Here is a 21,065-nt window from a genome sequence, read left to right as displayed (position 1 = left end):
GCCAACTGTTAGCCACCACAGAATATATTTAAGGAGTGTTGAGCCTAATGGGCAAATGTGTCCTCAGACTGTTAGACAAATGCTACAGCTGTACTGTGCAATGTCTTTGGCCATGATTATCACTCTCACTGGCGTCCCCTTGCACTGCTGAAGTGAAGCAGAGGAAACAAACCTGTCCTTTGTTATTTATTTTACTGTTGTTTTCTACTTGTTTACGATGGCATGGACCTGTTTTACAATAAAGGATCAGCTTTTAGATACAGAAAATAACCTAATTCTCTGGGAATGTTGATTGTGACCAAGTATTATATTTGTAGCTAGCCATGCAGTGAAGCAGTTTATTTTGCCTAGAAAAAATCAGGTTGCTGTGTCTGATTGTAACCTGTTCTGAAGTAATTTAACAGAGCCCAAACTAAAAGTTCACCTGGAAGGAGGGCAGAGTATGTATACAGGAAAATACAACTACAGTATTACAGTATATGTATTCCCATGTAAGCAGAGTTTTCAGCCCTGATGGCATAAGGCTGTAAGCCAGGTTTTTATTTGCAGTGCTGTGTGGAAATGAAATAGTTTGAATCTCTTTTCAATGCCTACCTCTGACACAATGATCCTATATGGATTGCTTCTTGTTAAAAGTGCTTTGAATATTAAAATGCTACTTACACTGATGTCACAATTTCTTTTAACACATAAGAAATTCTCACTATGTGAATGACAGTTGTTAATGCTTTCTAGTGTTACAGTTACCTGCAAAATATTTTAGTGCTCGATCATAAATCGAGCACTAAACAAGCATAAAACATGGATGACTACAACCTTGTGAAACATTTAAAGGTATGTCTATAGTTGCATGTAACAGGAGTTTGCAAAGTCATTAACAGGCGAGGGTGGAGCGACTGTTTGTAAGTGTTGCCACATTTCTCTTCATAGAGAAAAGCAAGGCACAATTCTTCCCAAGAATATTTCTGGGTTTCACATTCTCTGAACCTCAGAGAAAGGGAAAACACAATTCTTATCACTTGCTGTGCCTGTGTTGTACCAAAGTAGAATGCAACATGGAGATTGTTTAGCCAGAGTGAGGATGTTTTGTCTCCTTGGCCTACTAGGGCCAAGAGTGTGTGTGTGCCGGACTGTCACGAGACAGTCACGGCAGAGTCATGGGTTTGAGGGCAGTGCTGTGCAGAGTGAGTGCATGGCAGATTCAGTCTAGATGTATGTAATATAGTATAATAAAGTAATTAATTAACCTTCTGACATGACAGAGTCAGATGCATCATTCTCTCCCCTTCGCCTGGGGTGCCCTTACAGTAATAGTGAAGACTCTGAAGGCTTTGATATTTAGAATCCCCTCCCCAACCTATGAAGTTTAGCTGGTGCCTCAGTGGATTGATGACTTACAACTTTGCAGGCATCTGGGGGCGGAGATGAATGTCATCTTTCTGCAGAAGTAGAGGCAATTGACACAGCTTATCAGTGATTACAGAGGATCAAATAAAGGGCCAGGGAGTGATGCTGGATGGGTGAGATCATATTTCGAAATCTGCGTAGCATTCCTTGAGCAATGCTCAGATGCTGGCTTGCAGCTGTGTCCCTGCACAGGAGCCAGAGACATATGCCCATGCCCAGCCAAAACCCTTCACCGTGTGCTGGTTCTTCTCCATGATCCAGCCTGGGGCTGAAATCAAATACGATTTCTGCAAGGAAATCACACTTGTGAGCATGTGCTGCTGCTTAGCCAGTGCAGCTGATTTGCACATTGAGGCTTCACTTGGTGGGAGGGGAGCCATGGAGAGGCATCCAGCATCTAGAACTGTTATGCAAATCTTAAGTAATGGAGCAACCCTCGACAAGAGGCAGCATAAGAAGGAAAAGTAATTTTATTTTGTGCAAACTAGGTATCACTCAGGCAGGAGCATCCTTCTCTTAGTTTTACTCATTCTTTCCTATTGGGAAGCTTGAAGGTGTGTCTGCACCTGGTCTGTCCAAAATATTTGAGGGCACAAATAATTAGGGAAGCTAGCTATTTAGTTCTCATGGTGTCTTCTGGGTTGTTCTTCTTAATGGGAGCCATGTGGTTTGCTTCTGAATGTGTCTTTTACACCTTTTAAAAGTTGCCAGTGACTGTGAATCATTTGTCCCTCCTTTTGTCCAACCTCTGTGAGTCCTTAGGTAAAACTGCTGATTAACTCATTGTTCTTTTGTCTCTTTCTGGGTGTAGGCTGTTGAATTTAGGTTGTCCTTTGTTTTTCTCAATCTGGATGTTTCTATAAATAGAAACTTCAGATAGTTGTGAGGGAGACTTTATGACTTACTAATTTAGATACCATTAACACATGCTTTTCTTTCATCCCTTTTTCTTCCACTTCTTCCTGTTCTCCCACATCCACAGGTTTCTATTGCTCTATCCATACCAAGGCTGATATATCTACTGAAGCTCATCACAGAGTTGTTTGCAGCTCTTCTACTAAACTTGGGATCTGATGGGTCTGGCATGGCAGACGATTGAGAAATGTGCTTGATGATGTTTTCTATTGGAAAAATTTCCTGCTGGTTATGGCAGCAACTCTGGCTTGTTTCAGCTTCACAGGGAGTGATGAAATAGAAACTTCTAAAAGTAAAGGTGGCTTATGTGAATGTGCAGGATCACGATAAAAGAAGCTCAGTATACCTGTGTTCTGACTCTGGTTGCACAGTTGTCTTCTCTACTCAAACAGTAGGTTTGTGTGAAAAACACCAATCACTTGATTTAAAATTTTAAACGTTTAATAGTAATAAAATAGTTATAAAAATATTAATAACAATTAGAGCAATAAGAATTTCGACAATCAGAGTTAGGACAATAAAAAGCAAAGGATTACAGATGTCCAGGTGTCTGGCACTCTGCCATAGAAACACATTTTGCTAACAAAGGATTAACCCTTAAAAGCAATAGCCTGTTGCATATTCATATATCTCATACATGGTGCAAGCATTCCTTTCACACTAGGGATTTTTCTTTTTATTGTTAGCTTCCCCCCTTCATCTTGTAAATCAATCGCCTTGATCCCTGCGAAGTCTGGGCTATTCCGAAAAGGAGGCAATAATTCTTCTCTTGGGATCTTGGTGTCTTGTTGCTGTTATCTCTCTGCGAAGAATTTCTTGATTATCTTATCCATCCTTGAGCTAGTTACAAAAAGTATCTTACATCACACAGTTTCTATTTTAATATTATGCTATAGCCTAAAAGCTATATTTACCACACTACTCAAAAGAGATTAATACAGCATAACTTTCTAACATAATGCATATAGTATTCATTTTAATATTTGTGAAGAGCCAATCATATAATATGCATTTTCCACAGTTTGGAAAGGTGGTTGCTCACTTTCTCACCCCTCTGCCCAAGGGAATGCCTGGTCAGAGCTCAGGCTGCAGATGGCCCAGTAGGATAGACTTGCCCCCAAACAATCAAAGGTAGAGATTCACTGTCATGCCAAATGAAGAGGAAGGGGTTCCAGCTTCACATAGGGATGAAAAAACAAAATGGTAAAGGGTCATTTCTTCCAGACGAGACCCACATAGGAATCCACCACAGACAAATGTGGGCTTTCTGAAAAAAAAACCAAAAAAACCAAAAACAGTCTTTCATCATCTCACACTATTCTAAAACACAAAAATAAGAAAAATTACCTGATCCTGCAAAGAAGTTACAAATATTACTTAATGTTTGTGAAGCAATAAGTAGTATAGCAAAAAATTACATGGGTAATCCTATGAGAATGTTACTAATTGTGTATTCAGGCCAGAGTTTGAATAGGATATAGTAAATGAGGCATGAGGCCATGCACTTAGCAATAAGGACAAAACAGGCTAATGAATCACTGCTCATTAATGGTATGCCACCTATGTGCACAGAAAGGCTAAAGGTGCTATGTAAAAAGGTACATGTTATCCTGTAATTAAAGATTTTACAGTGCATGTAAGATTTACAAATTTAATTTATCTGGGAAATGTTCAATCAGGCATTTCCTATCCTCAGCAACACAACTTTGCAACCTTTACGCTTTTTGAATAGAGGCTTTTTACAGAATTCAGTAAAAAATTTTTAAATATTCTGTTTTCCCTGCTTGTTTTGCCACTGTTGGCACTGAGCTCCTTCTCCCATACTGCCTTCACCATCTGGAACAGAATAAATGGCTTTCTGAGTTGCCTTAAATCCCATCACCAAATCCTGTCTTCTAGGCCTATAATTCCTGTCCCTCTTTCACATAAGAGAACTCAGACCCATTTCTTGACCAAGCTGGTCTCTATTAAACTTAGAGCTCTGTCAGTTCTTGCCTTTTTTTCTCCGTGTTTTTATACCACAGAGACATGAATCTATAAGATGCCAATACATCTGCCTACATGTATTAATATAAAATGAGATCAGTGATTTAGTATTCTGGAGTTTTCCATGTCAGATAAATCAGTTCAGAGAAGTGTTTAGTTCAGTCTAAATTTGGTTTTAGTGAAAAAGCAGCAAACTGACTACATATGGAAACTCAGACTGACCGTTCTCTTTCTAAAGAAATCTGAATTTCAGTTCCCTTTTGAAGATAAAGGTAAATGAAAAGCAGAGAATCAGATTGCATCCAGAATTGGATATCATCCAATACATTTCAGTTTGGTATCATAGTTGTATTATACATGCAGTCAACAGGAAATAAATATCCAACAGTAAAATGGATATTAATCAAGTATCAAGTACTGATAACTAACTTTCCTCCATGCTCAGGTTATACCATTTCTTTATGTTTAGGTGGAGCTTGAGTGACTCTAGTCATACATACCTTTGTTACTGATTGGTGTAAAATTCTCTCGCTTTGCTTTTAAAGACACAGTTTTAAAAAAATAGAGCACGTGCCCAGTGAGGAGTGGTTGTACCTTTGGGATGGAGGTGTGTGTTAATATTACAATTATATCATGAACCAAGTTCATCCAAGGAGACTGATTTCACCATAGAGTTCCCCTCCCTGCGAAGATTTCAACAGCACGTGGCCACAGTTTCTCCACACTGCTCCACCTTCCATTTCTTCTCCCTCATCAGGTGCTCACAGTTGCAGATTGTGTGTTTGGGGAATCACTATGGAATAGGTCTCTGAGCATGCCAGCCCCATTCCATCCAGGGAGCAGCCACTGTATTGTACCCTTTAATTTCTGTACTGTTATCACCTCTGTTAGGATGTGAATATGACTCCTCCGTTTCCTCCAATTGTATCCCCAGTCTTCTGTTTGAGGGGTCTCCAGTCATCTTTCCACACCTGTGGCACAACGATCTCTCTGACCAGCACATAAATATATGGCTTTCTGATACAGGGTAGAAATAACAAGTAGTGCAGGGAATGTTTTGACATGGGCATCCACAGAAAGTGGAGATGGCACTTGGCATCCTTTGATAATTTGTTTCTAATACATTTTTACTGTGAGTGTTCTAGTGTTCTGCTTCTTTACATCATTCATCCACCATTACTTTATAAGATATACTAGGTTATTTTATTTTCCACTAAATTGAAAATATCAGGCATGTTGGTTCTTCTCCGTCGCTCTGAATTTTTCAAATTGCCTCCAATGTGATCTCTCCATGCTTTGGATAAGGCTGGTACAGAGATGCTGTTATCTCCACCCTTCTCAGCCTCCATGGCTGGCAGAGATGACAGATCAAATGGTCGCATCCTGCGATTTTTCCTGGGACCACAGAACCAGTGATTGTCCAGACACTAAAAACTCTCCTAAATGTGAGATTCTCAGCCTAAAAAAATACATTCATTCATGTACTATGTGACTTCAAAATTCGTTTGTATAGTATTCACTGTGTTCTGTGTTCTTTTAAAAATGAAATAACATTAAGACAGCATGCAGATGAAATTGAAAGAAATGAAACCAACCCTTCCCTGCTGATAAGCTAATTTTCAGTGCTTTAAGAATTACAGAGTAAAGTAAAATTATTTTATTGCCTTCTTTCATCATTATGCCACAGCACTAATTATGCTCCTGGTGTTCTAAAGTTTATAATGCTATTTCCTGCCACTGAGTTCCTATTTCTTTATTAAATTAATTATTTAAACATATGCTTTATGCTGCTAGTGAGGCCCTGGTAACAGACTGTCATCTTAGAATGACACCAGTGGGTAAGTTTTCATCCACTGCGAAGATAGAAATGATGTAACAATGGCTGTATAGAATAAGAACCGTAGAAAAATTATTAATATTTTCAGAATGATCAGTATATGCTGCCACAGTGTGCATATGAAATCATCACATTTCAATATGGAAAACTGATGAAGTCTAGAGCATAAATAATAAAAGTTATGCAAACATATCTTTGCATGCATATGAGAGACTGGACTATGGAAGGCACTACACATCCTAAAGGATACTTGCTTTGTTGCAATCACTGCTCTGCATAGACTTCAGTAAGAATGACCTTTCATTTCAGACACATTCCCAGCCGACTTCAGAAAGATCTAAGGAATTTCAATCAAGAAATGAGCACATTTCTGATCAAGATGGACCCATCTGCCACAGCTCTGATAGGCTTAACATGGAACAAATGGTCATTGCTGTCTGGTCTGGGAAGTGTTAGCAAACTGCTTGCAGCATAGGCAAGCTTAATAATGACAACCAGCTTCAAGGTGCCTCCCAATCACTGCTAGAAAGAGATGCATGAAGTATGACTGTTCTTGTCGAGTTTAGTAAAGTTATTGCCAGAGAGAATACACAATTGAAGGACTAACCACCAAGGAGAAACAGTCTTTCATGGGAACCATGCCTGTGCTACTAAAGGCAGTGCCTTATGGCAATTTAGTCCGATGGCCAATTGCAATAGGACTTCAAAAACATTTTAATGTAGTCCTTAAAGCAATTTTGTGCCTTTTCCCATGGCTTCTAGAGGCCTTTTGGCCACTGGGGATTTCTGCACAGATGGCACCCCTGTGGCACCCCTAGGACTGGAGCTATCAAAGGTGATGCAAAGGATTTGGCAATAATAGCGAAAAATAAATTAAAAATAGCAAAAAAAAAAAAAAAAAAAAAAAAAAAAAAAAAAAAAAAACGGGCAATAATTNNNGGGAAGCAAAGGATTTGGGAAAAAAAACGAAAAAAAAAATAAAAAAAAAAAAAAAAAAAAAAAAAAAAAAAAGCCAGCAAAATGCTGGCTATAATGTATCTGGGGATGTGCTGGGGGAAAGCCCTTGGCCAGGTAGGAGTGGTGAGTTACTGCAGCTCCTTTGGTCTATTTGAGCAAAGAGAGGCAAGCTAGGGACCCGGGCTAGAAGTTAACAAATGCTGAGCCCATAGGAAACTCCAGCATTAAGACTAAGGCTCTGCTATTAAGGAACACATTTATGCCTGAATGAGGTCTTCAAACACAGGACGCCTGTCATCAGTGCACTCACCTGGCAAAATTAAGTGGTGTGGGTTCCAACCATACTTTCAGCAATTGTCACAGGCTTGGTTGCAGACGCTGTCTGACATCACTCTGGAGTCTCTGTTTCCATGTCCATATTTTTCTCTCCATTCGCAGATTACAGGCACAACCCACAATACAGCCATCGGAAATCACACCCCAATATTTGGGAACAGAAACTTAACCTGATCACTTGAAGCCAATGTAGCCTTTAGATAAGATCTTTCAGCTATAATCCGGAAGTTGTTTATGTTTTTAATAAGTTGATTGTAGACAGTTTCATTTTTAAGGAAAAAAAACTTTGTTTTTCCTCTCAGTATTGACTGAAACAGTACTGTTATAAATGAAAAATGAAAAATAGCCAATTTTAATAAAAAAATTAAAATTTATTTCACGACCGTAATACAGTCCCAACAGCCACCAATCAATTGGACAGCGTAACACCCCCAGACAGTGATACGGGTGAACGTGAATTTGGCCTCTATCGCACCAAATTCCCCTCGTCCACACTGGCTGCTCCCAGGCTGTGGTTCTTACACGTTTTAATTCGCCCACGGCAGAGTCCCTTTGTCTCTTTAAGAAGTCTTCATATTCATGTTCGTTCTTTTCTTCGGACCAGGCTGCACAAAGCCTTCATCCGGGAATTGAACAATGTGCTTCCCCAGTTCCCGGAATCCGGCATTCAGAGGGCAGGTGTTGATGGCTCTAGTTATCTCTGATGTGTATCTCATCCGGGCCATCATCTCCTGGGTGTCACTGGACACATGCCTTCGTGAATGCCCATCTCCTGTGTAGCAGAATTCCCTTCGAATGCAAATGTCGCGGTGCCTCCTTGCCCATCTGCTGCGGTTTCACCATCCTGAGGAAAGATTTCTCCCCCCCTTTATGTACCAATAGTCTGTTTCATACACATATATATTTTATACGTCTTTTATTTCCACAAATTACTAACCACATTTCTAACAAGTACATAAGTGAGGAAGATCATGGCAAGATCTTGTTTCAAGAGCTTTGTCTTTCCTGTCTTATTAATCTTCTTAAGTGTTCAACCTTTCTGTGTGAAGACCACTAAGTTAGGTATATCATTATAGTGATTTTATCATGCAAGGAAGTGCTTAAGGCAAATTTAGATCATCAGAATAATTTCCCATTTTTCCTACATTTAAAGATATTTTGTATCTTCTTTTCTGTCCTGTTGCTAATTATCCTAAAAGGGGCTTTGTAATAGAAAAGAATTTTTGTCACTGAACCAGTCATTTTTCACACTGCACTGCCCGTAATGCGATTGCTTAAATAAAAATTGGTGCAACTTTAACATCGTAATAAATTCATTCATTTCTTTGTCTTTCATTCTAACAATGTAAGGCATAATAAACTCTCGGTAGATATAGCAATATCCCGTAAGTATTTCTACAGGATTTTAGTTGTCATTTAATATTATTTCAAAGGACAAAACATAATTCTTGCCATTTTGCTCAGCTACTCATTTTGTAATTTTTTTGTTCTCCCATTATCACAGAAAAGAAATTATCAAATTAACCATTTTAACAAGCATTTGCTAGTTGTGCCTACATACCATTCATTTAAATGACTTGTGAAATCAATCAAATAATGGGGCCTAGTCTTCTTTCCCTGAATAATGACTTCAAGGAAGATCCACCTCCCTCTCTGGGAAAAATGGATAGCTGGGAATGCTCAGGGGAATAAAAGGATTTAAAGCACTGCACATAAAAGGCTGAGTAGAGGAGTCTTTGAAAATAAATGCAGGCTTCAACAAAGCATGAGAAAGAAAAGGATACAGAGGGTGCGGCTTGGTGTAGATATGAGCTGTGCATACAAAGAGGCTGCTGAGGAGATGCATAATACCCCAAGAGAATGAGCTGTAGGTGCTGTGCTGCAGGCTGAGGAAAACACATTTTGATGAGGGGCACAGGATGTGCAGAGGCTGGCTGTGGCTGATGGATTCATGAAGACACCTCAAAAAGAAGCCAGTTTGGAAAATTAAACTAATTATCTCAAACAAAGTGTTTGCATTTCCACTAGTATGCAATGAGCCTCTCTTCACAAAATCAAAAAATTATGAAGATGAGAAAAAAAGATTAAGTCCATTTAATATTTTAAAAACTACAAGTCTTTTTCCTATATCCCATATTTAGGATTAATTTGCAATAAAAGGCGCCTGATTTCTCATCAATCCAGAGTGATGAAAAGAATTGCAACTTTACCTCACAGTCACACAACTTCTGTCAGAATTTTTTGCATTTGTAGCAAAGTCTCACTGGAGGATTCTCTTAGAGCAGGACTGAAGTAGGCTGTAGCATTTCTAGCGAGTGTTAATGTACACTTGTCCAGAAAGCAAGCAAACATGGAAATGATTAAGGAAGATGGTGAGTAATCTTCCTAGATTAGCATCCTTAGAGTTCAAAAGATTTTTTAAAAAAATTAAGCTATTTCTCAGTTTTTGTTGTTTCAGTAAGCTGTTGGGTTAAACATGTAATTAAAAAGGAATGCACACATTAACATTGGTTAACATTTTTAATTGCATCAGAGCTAACAACTTCATGGGGAAATGCTAGATCATCATCACTGCCTGACAAAATTCCAATAATGTATATTCAGCCACCCCCAATTATTGAAGTAACAGTTGAGTCACGAGACTTACTCATGGATATTTGGCATTACTCTCCTCTGAGACTACCTATTGGACCGGACCAGTCGCTGGTCTGACCAAGTATTGTAGTGACAGTGTTTTTCTAGGAGTGTTTGCAATGCTTTGTGAAAATCATGTTTGAGCAGTTCAATAGTGTTGATCTGGAAGAGCACAAAAATGCCAGTGTCCTTCCATAAAATTTGTTGAGACTCAAATGCTGCAGTGTTTTCTGAATATAGGATACAAATTTTAAAATAAATGTAACAATTGGGACTATGCTGATTGTGACAGATAGACAGGATAACCTGAGGTGAGTGAAGGACTTTTGGATGCTGAAGAGCATCATCAAGGCCCTCTTCTGTAAGTTGGTGCCATACTTTGACCATCCTCAGATGAGACTTCAGAACCCAGAGCCATATCCAAATGCCTGCCATCCTTTAGTCTTGCAGCCTCTGACCATTAATCCTTCGTCACTAATTCCTTTGAGGTGAGCAGGTACACCACAGGTCAAGAGGGTATGGAGATTTTGTCCTCAGTAGTGCTATGGGTGACATCTGAACTCTTCAAAGCTTTCATCTCCAAGACTTCTGACACAGAAGCCTTGATAAGATTCTTATCTTATTCTTGTACTTCCAGCCTACTGCAGTTACAACTACACACATAAGGCTTTGCTCCACCTCTGAGTGCCACTGGGTTATTATGCCCCTTGAAAAACTCCTCTTTCTATCACGGTACACATTTTTTGGAAATGTAATTTCTTTGGGGCTGCAGTCTGCAATTACCTGAGTGTTTTGGCAGGTGTAAGAGGGTGCTTCCAGTGTGGTAGCAGAGGTTGAAGTGTGGGGAAAAGAAAGATAACACAAAAAAGATGGGTTCAGCAGCAAAAGGCAGGGAAAATGAGAAAACAAAGGTTTTAGTTCTGAAATTCAGTCAACTGAGGACAAAGCAGGAGGGATAGACACTGCTAAATTGATTGAGGAAGGGCAGTTGGCAGTGAAGAGGAAGATATATGCAGTACCTGACTGTGCAGCTTCCTTCAGGTTTTGCAGCCACTCTTGAGGGTCTGACAGCTTTGGGGAATGTCTGTACCTTAACTACATACTGGAGCTTTTTGTCATGGGAAGTCCACATGAGGATTTAGGACCAATTACTCCATTGAGTTGGAATGCTGTAGAGTTCTGGTTTCGTGCAACAGGAATCTGCTTTATGCACACCAACATCATTTTGAGAAACCGGTTAATATGTGGTTTTATGGGTACAGTCTGGGTATTTGCTTCAAAACTACCCTATTGCTATGAAGTAAATTACTAAAGTTAACAGAATGACTGTGCCTTATAAATTCATGAATATGTCTCTTCATGACCGTGACCAAGAATTTTTTTTTTCCTTGAGAGTTTTATTGAACGGCATATGATTAAAAAGAAATAATATGATTACTGCTTATTATTTCTGGCTTCCTGCAAAATGGAGAAAACGAAAAAGAACATTTTGTTAACAGGACAGCTTTGCAATCATACAAAGAACTGCATTCATACTTTGTTTTTCTGCCATGTTGTAAAAATTTCAACCCCAAAGAAGTTTGTTTAGTAGCTGAAAAATGCATTGATTTGTAAGTGTAAATCTTTGCGCAATGTCATATGGTTTTTTTTTTTTTTAAGATCAAATGAATTGAAAGATCTGCAGCCCTAAGGAAGTAAGGAAATAGTAACCACTGTGAAACTTGATTTCTGTATTTGCACCATAATAGTGAATTATTTGCATGTCCTTTGTCTAAAGATTAACTTTTGTTGATTTCCTAAATCCTGAAAAATAGTCTGAGCCCTCAAACTTGCAGTATCTGCAGCTCTGCAGAACCGACATGGATAGGCCATACCACCTTGAAAATATGCCCTTTTTTTAGCTTTCATGTGAGCAATTTTCTTTCATGTGTTTGTATTGCTAAGTTTAGCTTGTGGTTGGGTATCTCAAACCATGGCCAGATGAGCAGATACAGCTGGAAACAGACTTCCTGTCCTTGTGTCCTTGTGTACCTGTGTCCTGTGCACCAGCTGTGATCTGGAAGCTGGGGAGCTGGTTGAGATGAGGGTCAGGGGTTTCAGCAGCAGTGGAGATCCACTCTTGTGCTTCTCTAGCTCCCAGACTAGCCTGAATCTCAGCATGCCTTAGCACACACAGTTCATTTCGTTTCTGTTGGGACCCTGTCCAAACGACACCCTTTGTTAATGAAATTTCATCTTCGTGGAGGCTTTAGATATCTTCTAGAGTAGATCTCCTTTTACATGCATCCTACTACTACTCATGTAGTAAAGCTAGCAGGGCAGGCTTGGGTTAGTTTAATATGTGATGCAGCTTTCAGGAAACCCCAGAATGTAGCAATGTCTTCCTCTGCTGGTAATAATGATGAAGGCAATCTTAAATGCATGGTTTCGCTTGCCTGTTGATGATTGCACCTATTTGTTACCTCATTTGTGAAAAGCAGAGATCTGAAAGGTGAGTTAACACCCTTTTCTCCTCAGTGCAGAACCATTCTCTGTATTTGATTCTTCCCCAAGCCTATCTTATCAAAAAGCTCATAAAAATTCGTTAACAGTGAGTTCATTGTTAACGAATATTCTTTGATGCAGTGTTTCACTATGTTTTTAATGGTGAATCTGTAGCTGATCACACATTTTTTCCTAGTGAAGATAGGCTATAAAATCATATCTGGCAAAAGGAGTTTTCCTGTAACTTCTGCATTTTGTGGAAGATGATTTTCTGCACTTTTTTCTGAGAACCTGGAGCTGAGCAAGACTAATCAATAAATGCAACTGTAGCAGAGATCTGGACTGCAGAGAAACACCCTCACAATAAGAAACCCAAAGAAGCTGTTGCAGCAAGATGAGATATGGTTTGCAGAAGCTCTGAATCTCATATATTTATCCCACAAGCTGTGACCTGTGTGGCCATGCTCTGAAGAAGTGCAATCCCTAAGATGGACTGGTAAAGAACTTTGCTGTAATTTCACTGCAACATCAAAACACAAAAAATGTGTGTACAGATACGTCTCTGTCACTCCACTGCTTTATTGAACTAAAGTTGTGGCCCTTCAGCTTCTCTCAGCAGTTCTCTAAGCAGAAACATGGGATCCAAGAACAATTCTACCTAAGAAAGGCCTAGAGATGGAGGATTATTGAACTGCAGTGTGTGAGGTGGGGAGTGGCAGAAAGAAGCTCATTTTTGGTACAATTTGTCACTTCTCTTCCTCCATGAGTTAATGCCTTTCTCCATTCATGCTTCACTGATTCTCTCTCCCACTAGGCTCAGATTCTGCCTCTCAGCAGCCAAGGAGTATAGGGAATAAATCCTGGATGCAGACAAGGGGCACTTAAGATCAGGAATCTCAGTCTGCAGGATGAACTGAGAAGCTGTATACCCTGGATGAAGTCTGCCAAGGCTCAGTGGAGCACAGCAGCATGCCAAATCCTCCCTGCATTTCAGCATATCAACCTGGTAAGTGTCCAGCAGGGGTAAGTGTCCAACTGCAGTGCTGCTTTTGTGGTACACTGTTACAGTGGCTTTACTATAGAACTCATCTCAAAACCAAACCAGTTTCCCAAGCTAATGCAGAACAAGGCCTTGAAGACAAATAATGATGTATTTATATAGTGTATTTCTTTTTACCAGCAAATATGGGAAAAAAGCACATTGATCCCAGATTACAATGTTAGAGATGCATGAAGGACATCTGTCATTATGACAGTCATAAATCATCATGCTGAAGCCCTGACATGCCTTTTTTCATTGGCAAAGTAATTTTTAAAAATGGGATATAATTAAGTTGCTTAGAGCCACATATTATCTATTTTAAATCTATTCTTTTTCTTATGTGAAAACTGTCAGGTGAAACACACTGGTTTGGTTTTGGTTTTAGATGAAGCTAGTAAAAAACCTGACCACTGTTCATCACAGCAAATCAGGATGCTGCTAGGAACTGTCCCATGTGAAGGAATTCTAAGGAAAATAAACCTGTAAGTGAAACTATGCTGTAGGTGCACCAGCAAACCATCCTGACATGAAAGACAGATAAGTAGTAATAGGCCAGCATATCTGCATAAGGAATCCTCCAGTGACTTGAATATCAAAAAGGCAATCCTACAAAGAGTGAAATCAAGGGCATATTGTAGAAGCATTGGCCTGCTTGGGCAATCCTGACCTTGATTAGCAGCCCTTCTCCCATGGGAAAGCACATACCAAAGGGTAAGTCTAGCCATAAATACCCGTGCTTTGATGTACAGCCCAGAAAACTGGGCTGTGAATTTGTGTGGGATGAATGATAAGAGCTAGAAACATCAGCTCTACTTTTCTTGGTTTTGTAGTTACTTTCTCTCTCTTACTAGCCGGCTGTCTAATTGATCCTAAAACTCATACACAGAAGAAACATGTAAATACTCAAGTGAGTTTTATAAAGACAATCCTGCTTGATGACAAAGTGGTGGTCTGTTATTCTTAATCTCAAAGCATATAAGTGAGATGGGTAACAAAGCACTGGCATAAACATCTAGGGATAAAAGTAGAAAGAATGAGTCGCAAAATGAGTTACAACTTTCCTGGAGCATAAAATGGAAGAGAGATTCTATAAATACCAAGAAGTTAGAAGAAGAGAAGGGCAGAAGCACAAATAACAGACACCCAGAGTTGAGGGAAAGGTTTTATTAATTTTGCTACTTTCTTCACATGCACATAAGCATCAATGGTAAGTACTTAACAATGCTATTTTTTTTTTTTAACATAATGACATATGCCAGAGTAGGGAAAAAAACAAGTAAAAGAATGTTTGAATAAGTGAGATGTATGCAAGTCTCTAGTGCTGAAATTCACTTAATACCTACTGGGCTCTTGACTTATCTCTGAAAGTTGCTGAAGGACTGGATAAGTCACCAGGGCCTACAGCAATTATGTACCCTAAGAAGGAAATACAGTCAGCATCATACTTAAAATTTTTGGTAATTAGCAGAAATCTGGCATTACAATATACATTTTGCACATTCTTTTAAACCAAACATGCACTTGATTTAACGCCTTGCTCTTCCTTAATTCTTCCCATCATGGCACCTGGGTTTTAAAAAAAGGAAAAAAAAATTTAGTGAAAAATTTAGTGAAAAATTTTTTTCTTAAACTTGGCATTCACGGCAGGCTTAGATTTTGACACAATTAAGAAGTTGTTGGCTGTTTGCAGGGTTATAACCATTCCTGCTTTTAAAAATGGGAAAGGAAGAACCTAGGGAATTACAGAGTACTCTGCCTAACGTCACTACTGAAAAAGATAATGAGACAAATTATTGAGAAGTAAATTCATACACACCATGAGAAGGTGATAAGAAGCATCCAACATGAATTTGTCAAACTAATTTAAGTTCCTTCTTGAATAAAGTAACTGGTCCAAAAGATAAGGAAAAGCAGTTCAAATGTCTGTATGCAAGACCCAAGATGAATCTTGACCTGAGTAAGGTTTTTGATATCATCCTGCATGCTCATAAATGAACTGGGGAAAGCTGTTCCATTTGAAATCACTCCTAATTCAGTCCACTGTCAAAAGTAAACCTAATACATGGTGGTTGCTAGCTGCACGTGGGGATGTCTTGCACAGCTTCTAAAGGATAGGCTTCTGTTAACATTTCAATGAAGATTTAGATGACAGAATTAGAAATAATTACATACCTATAAACTTGGTAGGTGACAATATGTAAAGATTTGGAGAATATGCTCAAGGACAGAATTAGAATTCAAAAATATCCTGGTAGGTTGTGAAATCCAAAATGAAAAATTTGAACAAAGGCGATCGCAGAGGGCTACATTTGGGAGGATGAAATCAAAAGCATAACCACAAAATGCCACTGCAGATAAAGATCTAGTGATTAATAAGGGCCATGAATGAGCCAACAGAGTAATGCTGTTGAGGAAAAGAGATAAATGTAATTCTAGATTTTCTTGAATTGTCTGCTCATGACAGTGTACATAACATGAGATAATTAGCATGCTCTTCCGGGCACTGGTGAGGTCTCAGCTAAAATACTTTGAGGCACCATAATTTCAGAAAGATGTAGATCAGCTGGAAGCAATCCAGAGATCAACAAAGATGAAACTGGAAAATTGGATACATAAAGCATGGTTGCAAGTTCTAGTTTTGTTTTAATAATAATAATAATAATAATAATAATAATAATAAAGGTTATATGGTGTTCAACAGCTTTTGGATACATCAAAGGCTATTACTAAGAGGGTAGTTTTATGGTTTTTGATGCCCACTAATAACACACAGAATGTCAAGGAAACCTTTTTCAGCTATACTACAATAAATAAGACAGTAACCCATTCTAACCAGAAGAAAAGATTACTGCTGGAATATATTACCCAAGAAGATTGTAAATACTTGCCATTATTGATTTTAGATACAAATTAGAGAGACTGCCATCTGCACTTATCAAGACAGTTGTGGTCCTTCTTTGAAGCTAGGAGATGGCCCAGGTGCATGTTTTGTAGCAGGTGGCTGAAATCACTGGAACTATGACAGAGCATACAAATTATTACAAGGTAATCCATAACATATTTTCACTAAGAAATCATTTGAAAATTCCATGTGTGGTTCTAAGCATATTCAATTGCTGTTATGGAATATTGCACAGGTTGCTCTTTAGTACTTTTTTTAACATCTTTCCTTGATTTTGTGTTGTGGAGTTTTTGGTTTATTTTACCTCAGGAAGGCTTGGTACAGCTTTGATTAAAAATTTTGAGGAATAACAAACTACATAACCCCTTGAGATTCTATCCAAATCTGTACTTCTATGATTCATGTGCAAGCTATTGCATTTTTCTGAGCTGTTGAAGATCTCTGCAAGCACAAGTTAATTATTAAACTGGTTCTTTTCCCAGGGCAGTAATGACCTAATCATTTATGATAGTGCTCAAATGAGGAATTAAACAAACACATCCAGAATAAACACAGATCAAATAATCTTTGCCAATGGAAAAGGACAAAATCTTGTTGTCATGCCAGTGGGTCTGCAAAAAAACAGCACAGATATAGACATCAGTAAAACTAACAAGTGCAGGCTTCTCAGCCTGAGAGAAATTATGTTTTAGTAGCTCTTTCTACTCAAAGTTTTAGGACGTTTTTCTATTTTGGAAAATTGGAAGAATGGGAATGAGAAAAAAAAATGTAAGTGTTTTGAAAAGGTTGGAAAGTTTTAAGGGCTTGAATTATAATTAAATGAGCATTTCAACATTCAAAACCCAAAATGTTGCATGGTCATGGTGCATCACACGTGTATATATATGTGTGTGTGTATATATATATATCTTAGCTAGAGGAGCACAGAGGCCTCATATACACAAGAAAATGCCAACCAGAATTACTGTGCAAGTAAAATAGCATTCTGCAATATATTTTTTGTGTTAGCTCAAAATAAATCTCTTTAAAATCATACTCACAAAGGAAAACAGAGCAAAGCCACTTATTTTTCTATTTCATTTTTTTAATATTCAAAACTAAGTTTTTTTCAGTTTTTTTTTTGCTTTTTGTTAGAAATTCAAACCCATATAAAACTTCTGACAAATTCTAGTCACTACTTAATATAAAAATAACTGGCTCAAAAATGTCTTCTAGAGAAATCTGTGATCATCAGAGTGGACTGTAGTGTTAATGAAAATATGACTGTAAACTGGAAGTGTTTTCAGTCACCATTGTTATTTTAATCTAGAAAAAATCATCCTCAAAGATACAATCAGGGTTATGACTTCCCAGAAATTTATAAATATTTCATTTCAGTGTTTATAGGTATACTTCAGTGAATATCCACTGGTTCTTTTGTTCTTTTAAAACTGTACTGGACATTCAGACACCAGAATAAGGATTTCATATTGCACAAGAACTTTCTCTCTTATAAGAAAACCACTGGAGCTCGTGAATTTTGTTGTGCAAATGGATAAATACCGACAGAATACATATGGCTTGCATCAGGTATATCTTTAGACACCCCACCTGTGGATCCATGGCAGTAAAAAACTTTCAGAATTTCAAAGACCCTGGTACAAAATGTTAGGTGTCAAGGGCAGCCTTAATCCCACAGTACAGGGAGGGACAATTAGACAATGGGCGTTGGGGTAGATGACCTTTAAAGGTCTCTTCCAAACTGAGCTCTTCTGTGATCCTGTGACCCAAGAGGAGAGAACACAGCTGAGCTGAGCTTGTTCAGGGCAGCCCCAGCGAGGTGATTTCATTGCTGGGACCTGTAAATATGAAGGTGGACTCTTTGCTTTGCAGGCCAGGCTGTTGGTACAGCCCCATTGCACATGCCAACAGACTAAAGTGTCTTAAGCAGCTTAAATAGCTTTAAGCAGCTTTGAAGGCTTAGATACTGTAAGCTTATAAAGCAGTTTAAGCTGCTTAAACCACTCTGGGACTTTAACAAGGGCCCCACGATGCTGCTCCTCACCTGGTGAGTGAAACAAAGCTGGCTGCAGCTCCCCCACCATGGGCTGGAAGGATGGAGCTGCAGGGCTGCCACAGATCCAGCAAGGGATCTGCTGATATTGACATGCTTTGTCAATGGTGTTGTATGAAATAATGCATCATATACTTTCTCCCCTTGGTTAACTCTTTGTTACTTTCTTTTCTCTTAATTACCTCACTTCCCCAGCCACTGCTGTACCTTTTTTTCACCAATTTAGCTCAGGTTCTTTCAGTATCTCTTTTCTACCTAATTAATTCTTCTTAAGAGATCAGTGGGCTTTTCTTACTGCAGTGATACCTTTTATGAAGAAAACACATCTCAATTCAGCTTATTCAATTCACAGAGCTGGGGGTAACTGTTCATTCGTATCAGGCTGGTTTAACCTACATCTAGAACTTTTTTTCTTAGAAGAAGGGCATGAGTTGATAGAAGCATTGTGGAAAAACCCCACCATGTAATCCCAGGAAGTACCAGTGGCAGCCATTAAGTTATCACCTACAAAATCAGGAAACCAGATGGGAGAGCATTGTTCAGAAGAAGGAATACAATGCACTGAATCTGCGTTGCAGTTTCTGGCATTTTGGATGTTTCATAAAGGATGGAGGAGGAGGAAGCCTGGGAAAAGCTGTCCAGAAAAATGGGTAAATTTATGTTCCTACACTGAATCTCTTAGGGCTGAAAGGCCTTTTTTTCCCAGTTTTTACTCCATCTGTCTGAATTTGGGGTATGCTGTGCAAACCACAAGTCATGTTGTTCCTACCAAAGGATGTGACACCCCCTCCCACTTATACAGAAGACAGCAGCTGAGTGTAGGATTGGTTTGGTTAATGACAATTCACTTTGAGCTCCCATGCTAATAACCAGGGCAGTGGTGATAATACACTGGAGAACTTGAGTCAGATGTGATATCCTTGCTGCAGAGTTCATAAGAAGAGGATCCTCTCAGGCCTGCATCACCCCATTTTTCTTGTGTTTGAATTCCCTTTCCAGTTCCTTTACAAGGAACATTCTCCTCTTCCTTTTCATATCCTTCATCCATTTCCTGGGGCTGTAACCTAATTTCTCAGGTGTCCTCTCTCTTCTCAACTTCACTGGGCCCGTATTTTTCACAGGTTTATGGAGTCCCATCACAGGCACCTTTGTATATATCACACACTTCAATCACAATTTAGCTAAGAAATCGAACTATAAATCTTACCATAGTCAAACAATGTGTTTGAAAGACTTGAGAGTGTAGGCAGGAAGAGGGATAATGGTCAGCCCTACTTACTGATCTATTTTTTGCTGATTATCTACGTTATGCATTCCTAAATGACGTTACCTATCACCATAGTGTGTATTGAACACACACCATGTTGAACATGACATAATTATATAGCATCATTTAACACTTTCATTACGGCTTGATTTATAACCAAAGGTTATTTTTTCCAGTATCCTAAAAGCACGTTTGTCTCCATTTTTATTGAAGAAAATGATTTCTAGCATGATCTATTTTCTTCAAGTCATTAATGCATTTTAATATCTTCTCCCATTTAGCCACCTATCAATAATTACTTCCTTCAAAATGTGTTCAAAACCCCCACATATGATGTCAATAGGATTCACTAGCTTGGTGAGTGATTGAATTATTTTTTTCTTAAATATTGGTTTGATATGCTCCCATCAGGTGACACCACTGGTAGTTAACAGATTTATTTGTAGTGCAGTATTGGAACCATGAGGACATAGTTTCCTTGAGTTCAGGATTTGTGTCTACATCATCCTCTTAGTTCTCCCAGCTCCATCTCCAGCTCCAGCCAGTTTTGTAGGAAAAACGGCAGGACTACCTGTGGGTTTTCTGATCAGTAGATCAGTGTTAGCTGCTTGGTGTCAATACAGTTCTCAGGCTGGACAAATTGAGCCCCATTCCTTCAGCTTCAACAGTAATTTGAGTCTTGTTCTTTTCTAGGAAGCTGCTCATTTGTAGCAACAATTAATGAGAGGAATTGAGGAGTGTAAAGTTAATTGTGAGCAAGGAAAAGTCATCTTTTTTAGCCCTGAAAGCTATATGAAGTCATCTGTTCACAACTCATGCATTTTCTTTGCCATATATGCTATTACGTCTGAGGAAACAAAGGTCCTACTCATGTTGCAAGAGAGTTTGGGTAGTTTCACAACTGAAGGATTTTTTTAACATTTGTAAACCAGAAAATAGAAACCAGGCATCAGGTCATGTATACAGGCCGTGGTTTGGCAGACATTTACACTTATGTCCAAATTTCAACTGGAACTTCATTTCCTTTGACTTCCAGGAAACATCAGGGTGTGTTAAAATTAACTTGCTTTGAGATGACAGCAGCACTGCATGTTTGCATGGCTTGATAAACAACTGTGAGTGCACCAGAAGTATTTTGTTGACTGCATTAAGTCTGGTGAGGTCACACATCTGTGCTGATCCATTCACCAGTGGAGAAGGAAAGTTTTCAGTGCTGCTGCTGAACTAAATCACCAAGTGCTGGCA

The 21,065-nt window shown here is 38.8% G+C and overlaps 1 long non-coding RNA gene across 1 annotated transcript in view; it reads left to right on the top strand.

Moving 5' to 3' along the window:
• The window catches only part of LOC121364339, an 80,665-nt gene extending 67,103 nt beyond the window's left edge, over positions 1-13,562 (top strand). Inside the window, exon 3 of the long non-coding RNA XR_005956856.1 lies at positions 13,371-13,562. This is a non-coding gene — a long non-coding RNA (uncharacterized LOC121364339). The remainder of the gene's footprint in view (positions 1-13,370) is intronic.
• The last annotated feature ends 7,503 nt before the right edge of the window (positions 13,563-21,065 follow it).

Source organism: Pyrgilauda ruficollis, unplaced genomic scaffold, assembly GCF_017590135.1.
Source record: "Pyrgilauda ruficollis isolate IOZ18807 unplaced genomic scaffold, ASM1759013v1 scaffold80, whole genome shotgun sequence".
Lineage (NCBI taxonomy): Eukaryota > Metazoa > Chordata > Aves > Passeriformes > Passeridae > Pyrgilauda > Pyrgilauda ruficollis.
The sequence above is the reverse complement of the archived record's forward strand: the minus strand, read 5'-3'. Positions and strand labels throughout refer to the sequence as shown.